Source organism: Arvicanthis niloticus, unplaced genomic scaffold, assembly GCF_011762505.2.
Source record: "Arvicanthis niloticus isolate mArvNil1 unplaced genomic scaffold, mArvNil1.pat.X pat_scaffold_142_arrow_ctg1, whole genome shotgun sequence".
NCBI classification, from domain to species: Eukaryota; Metazoa; Chordata; class Mammalia; order Rodentia; family Muridae; genus Arvicanthis; species Arvicanthis niloticus.
The window spans coordinates 62,629-68,628 of record NW_023045396.1 but is presented as its reverse complement, the minus strand read 5'-3'; the positions used below and the strand labels follow the sequence as shown (position 1 = coordinate 68,628).

At 43.1% G+C, this 6,000-nt stretch overlaps 1 protein-coding gene across 1 annotated transcript in view; it reads left to right on the top strand.

Annotated features, from left to right (window-relative positions):
• The first annotated feature begins 5,539 nt into the window (after window positions 1-5,539).
• LOC117701603 (autophagy protein 5-like) overlaps window positions 5,540-6,000 on the top strand; it is a 53,257-nt gene continuing 52,796 nt past the window's right edge. The window contains exon 1 of the mRNA XM_034493183.3: window positions 5,540-5,778. The gene's annotated coding sequence lies outside the window, so the exon portion shown is untranslated. The remainder of the gene's footprint in view (window positions 5,779-6,000) is intronic.

Genomic DNA, 6,000 nt, shown 5'->3' with positions numbered 1-6,000 from the left:
ATCCCCATCAAAACTCTAACACAATTTTTTACACACCTTGAAAGAAGAATTTTTAACTTTATTTGGGAAAAAAAAAAACAATTCTGAATAATAAAGGGATTGCTGGAGGTCTCGCCATCCCTGATTTCAAGTTATACTACAGAGCTATAGTAATCAAAACTACATGTTACCGGGATGACAACAGACACGTTGGTCAGTGGGATTGAATTGAAGTCCCAGAAATAAATCCACACACACATGAGCATCTAATTTTTTTTATAAAGAAGCCAGAAATACAAATGGGCAAAAAGAAAGCATCCATAACTAATATTGCTCGACAAGCTGGATGTAGAAGAATCCAAATAGATACATACTTATTACCTCTGATGCAAGTCCATGTGCATCAGAGATCTCAAGATAAAGCCAGATACATTGAACCTGATAGAAGAAAATGTCTTAAATAACCTTGAGTGCACTGTCATAGGAGATGACTTTCTGAACAGAACATGGATAGAGCAGGCACTAAGAACAACAGTTAATGAATGGGACCTCGTGAAACTGAAAAGCTCCTATAAGGCAAAGGACACAATCGGCCCCACAAAGCAGCAGCCTACAGATTGGGAAAGGACTTTTACCAACTCTATACCTGATACAGGACTAATATTAGAAATATATAAAGAACTCAAGAAACTAGATATCAACAAACCAAATAATCCAATTTAAAAACAGGGTACAGAACTAAACAATTTTCAATAAAGTAATTTCAAATGGCCTAGAAACACTTAAATAGATGTTCAACACCTTCGTTATCTACAAAATGCAAATGACAACTACTTTGATGGTAGCTTGTGCTATCAATGATGTGAGGCAAGGAGAACACTCCTCCATTGCTGGTGGGAATGCACACCTACATAGCCACTATGAAAATCGATAGGGCAGTTCCTCACAAAGTTGGGGATCAAACCACCTTAAGACCCAGCTATACCTCTCTTGGGCATATACCGAAAGGGTGCTCCATCCTGCTATAGGAACACTCAACCATGTTTATTGTCTTTGCTCATAGTAGCCAAAAACTAGAAACAACCTAGATTTCCCTCATCAGAAGAACGGGAAAAAAATGTGATGCGTTTGCACAATGGAGTATTACTTAGCTGTTAAAAAAAAACACAGTTTGAAATTTGCAGGAATTTTAGTTCCATTTGGATGGGACTAAAAACCTAATCATCCTGACTGAGGTCACCCCAGACTCAGAAAGATAAATACGGTGTGTGTTCACTTATAAGTGTATAATTGCTGTTAAATGATAACAAAGTGTGATGGTTCGTATATGTTTGGCCCAGAGAGTGGCACTATTAGGAGGTGTGGCCTTGTTTTTATAGGTGTCGCCTTGTTAGAGTAGCTGTGTCACTGTGGGCATGTGTTTAAGACCTTCATCCTAGCTGCCTAAAAGAGTCTTTTCCTAGCTGCTTTCAGAACAAGAGATTGGAACTCTCAGCTTCTCCAGCCCGATGTCCGCCTGGATGCTGTCATGCTGCTGCCTTAATAATGAACTGAACCTCTGAACCTGTCAGCCAGCTCCAAGTAAATGTTGTCTTTTATAAGAGTTGCCTTGGTTATGGTGTCTCTTCACAGCAGTAAGACAGCAAGCTACAATCCATAGACCCAGAGAGATTAGGTAGAGAGGAAGGATCTAGGGGAAATGAATGTCTCTTCCTGAGAGGGGGAAATAGGTTTTTTGAGAGGATTGAGGGAAGGTAGGTGCAGCTGAGGATGGAAGGAGTAGGGGTGTAAGGAGTGATGACTGAAGTTGGGGGGATGTAGGGGACTGTGTGTAAACATAGTACAGTAGAAACTTCCTGCGATCTATAAAGGTGGCCCTAATGCATGGCTAGTAATAGGGGAGATGGAGTCTCAACTGGCCATTTCTTGTAGGCAGGCAAGGCTTCCAATGGTGGCAGTGAGTTTTAACCCATTGAGTTGTTCACCAAATAGGGTCCCGGGAAACTCCCAAACTACCAGTTGCTCTCCACAAACAGGCAGAGGGGCTCCACTGCCAAGGACAACAGCACAGACCTCATTTAGTGGTGGTGGGGGGGGTGGGGATTGAGCTGGTACCTATGTGGAACCTTCACCCTCTACATTTTCTTCAGTGCAGGAAGTTACTGTGCAGGCTCCTGGGAAGGAAATGTGGACACTTGAACACTCTCCCAGCCATAAAACCTTTGACCTACAATCTGTCCTACCTGAAAAATATGCTAGGGCAATGGTGGCACAGGACTTATTCAGTAGCCAACCAATGTCTCATTTGACTCATGCCCACTCCACAAGAATGAACCTATACCCAACACAGCTTGGGTAATCAAGAACCAGAGACTAGACTGCCCAGAAACCCAAAGTAAAACCAAACACTCCTGCTTTGTGAATGAATGAATGAATGAATGAATGAATGAATAGTAAAATGACTCCTAATGATACACTGCTACACTCATAGATAAGTGCCTTATCCAGTCATCAGAGAGGATGAGAACATATTCAGAGACCCACAGCCAGATATCAGGTGGAGTCTAAATGAGAGGTCTCCATCAAATCTCTTTCCTAGTAGCTCAGGGAAGCCTGTGAAGAGGAAGCAGAAAGATTCTAAGTGCCTGGGGGTATGGAGAACCTGTTACACAGGGCCTACACCAGTCTGTACCAGTGCTTAGTGTGATTGATATATATATATATATATATATATATATATATATATATATATATATATATATATATATATATAATAAAATAAAAATACTAAGATAATAGCATATACATATGCTATTATCTTGACTGTAAAAACAAGTGGATCTCTGATTCTTGGGACTCTTCCTCCTGTTGGCCTGCAATGTCCAACTATGATATGGATGGTTTTGCTTCATCTTATAATATTTTATTTTGTCATGTTTGGTTATTATATCTTAGAAGGTGGAAAAGGAGTGGAACCAGAGGGCAAGAGAGTTGGGGAGGAACTAGGAGGAGCAGGAAGGGGGGGGGGAAACTATAATCAGAATATATTGTATGAGAAAAAAATCTATTTTCACTAAAAGAAAAACTCAAATTTAATTCTATAATTACCTAATACTCTTGAAAAGAAAGTGATTAATCCCTCTAGCTACTTAATTATATATTTGCATTTTAAAGATTGCTACAGCAAACTAGAATTTTAGGTTGCTTGTGGAAATTTACAAGACTAAGCTTTGACTTTTATTTGTGTAATAAATTTTTTATTCTACCTTCTTCTTCAGTGTATTCTTTTTAAGATGTTGAATTCATCCATCTTTTCCTCTTTCAGTTATTAGAGATCTTTAGAATATTGTGGGTTCATTTAAATGTTTTGGAATTCTTAGATCTATACTAGAAGTGAATATATTATAACAGTAGCCCCCACATCCACCTTTTTATTATGTATCTGAATAATTTTATAACTGGACAGCTCAGGACTCACAGTCTTTGTGTGAGGGATACTTTAGATACTGCTAAATCTTAATTTATTTTGTATTGTGGTGAAATATTCAAGTGTATGGATCTAGGTTTCTAATGCCAAGCTCAGATCATAGTCTCAGGCTCCTCAGCCTCCCAAGTGCTAGAACTGCAGACGTGAGCCACCACACCTGGCTTTCAAGGTAAACCACATTCATTTGCTCAGTAGAACCTCCTGTCTGAGGTACTTACAACTAAACCACAGGTGAGTCAAAAGTCATTTAAGGAGAATTAAAAAATATTTCTTCAGTATTATTGAATACAGTACATGCTGTCTGGAGATTTGTAGAAATCACACTGAATAATAGTGTGTTTTTTTTTCTCTCTAGAATTTAATAAGTAGTAACATAAAATCTGCTTCTAAGGGACTTTGAGTGTTTGAACATATCAATATAATCAATGATTTATCTTGAGTAAAGAACGGGGTTGTTTTACAATAAGACTCCTTAGTAAATGTTTATATTACTTGGAGACAAATGTAGTTTTGTTTTGTATTTTTTTAGAATACCAGTCCACAGGTCTCATTCACTCCACTTACTCAAGGCAGAAATCTCTACTACATTAAACTCAGTAATCATAACTTGTCTAAGCACTGAGAATAAATGACTATTGTATGCACAGCCATAAAAGGGACACCATCTCCTCTAAGGTGTCAATCCCATGGGGCAAGAGTAAGACCACTACAACACAGTTTAAGCCAAATTTGAAAAGCACATTTTATTACGTACTGGCCAGGACATGGACACTTGGCACAAGGTCCATACCCAGGATTACCAGAGTATGGCACCAAATCACATTAGTTAGAGCCTTATAAAGGCCAACCAAGCTTCCCCTGAACAGAAGACTGACAAGACCGCCTTGGGTTTCTTTAGGTAACACTGCCTTTAGATTCATGGCTCTGGCCATGTTCTGCTGCTGCTGACAGATCTAGGTATCTTGGCAGAAATTCTAGTGGTAAAGAAACTGAAGCAGAAGGATGATAAATTCAAGGTCAAGTCGGAGGATAGGAGTTAAAGGATATCCATGATTATATAGAGAGTTTGAGGTCAGTCATCGCTGCATGAAAGCTTGTCTCAAACCCCAAAAAAGGAGAGAGGAAGAAAGAAAAAAAAATAGGCTGGAGAAATGCCTACAGACCAATATAGTTAAGAGTTAAGTGTGCTCGCTGCTCTTGCAAAAGACTAAAATCATTCCCAGTGCCCGCACTGGGTGCCTCACAACTGCCTGTAACTGCAGCTGCCAATAACTACCTCTTATAATTTACTTGGACACCCCCATCCCCTCCGGGTGGGGGAAGGAAAGAGAAAAGAAGAGGAAGAGGAAGAGGAGGAGGGGGAGGAGGAGGAGGAGGAAGAGGAGGAGTAGGAGGAGGAGAAGGGGGGAGGAGGAGGAGGAGAAGGAGGAGAAGGAGGAGGGTTTTAAAAATGTTTGGTGAGTAAAGACCCAGCTCAAGTACTCTTTAGGGATGCGTTTAGTTTTATTTTCAAAGCAAGAAGAGTAGAAAAGGGAGGCTTTGGTACTTTTACCAACTGGCATTAAATACAGCCACTAATGCCTACTGTGGCCCTACAGGAGAGGGGAGGTTCCACTGAGCAAATGAATGTGGTTTACCTTGAAAGCCAGAGGTGGTGGCTTACGTCTGCAGTTCTAGCACTTGGGAGGCTGAGAAGCCTAAGATACCTAAGTCCCAGACCTGCTGCAACTGCAGCAGCTCAAGAGCCCCAAAGTTGAGAGTTTTGTTGACTTTACCAACAAAACCACCCCAATCACTCTTAAAAGTAAGGGTTTTACAATACTGTTTTTTGTGAGGAAGGGAAAAATGCTGCTACCACGGCAGCCGATGTCTCAGGATCCTTTATTTCTCTGTTCTTCTCCAACTGTCACTCTGACAACGACTACGCTCCGTCGGTCCAAGAAGAAAAGCAGCGAACTCTTTCCGAGTTCAGGCGCTCCCTCTGTCTGCGCAGGCTCAGGAGCAGCTCGGGTCTTGCCCGGTTGGGCCGAACTCGGGGGGCGGAGCGCTGGCCACGTGATTTGGTGACGTCATCTCCGGGCGCCGAAGGTGACTGGACTTACCGTGGGCTCCCGGCGCTGCGGTTCGCTCTGGTTCGGAGGGCGGAAGTGCCCGCTGGGCTATTTTCTGACCCCGGCGTGACACTCTGTGCGGCTGCGCGCGCACTGGGACTTCTGCTTCTGCGCCTCTGCAGGACGGTGTGATCCCGGCAGACCGAACTCGACCGAGCGTCTTTCCCGCTGCGGGAAGCCGGAGCAGAGCCGGCACCTCGGGTAGGGCTCGTGTGTGTCCGGGACGCGGAAGTGTGTGGCGGAGTGGGGCCGGGCAAGGGCAGGGGCTGGGGACAAGCGGCCGGTGTAAAGAGCGCACCCGGAGGCGATGGCGGGGGAGGCGGTGCCGCTGGGCGGAGGTGGGGTTGGCGAGACACCGGCCCGGGAGCCCTTGGCAGCCTGGCTGTCCCTTTGAGTAGGGGGCAGCCTAGCTGTCCCTTTGGG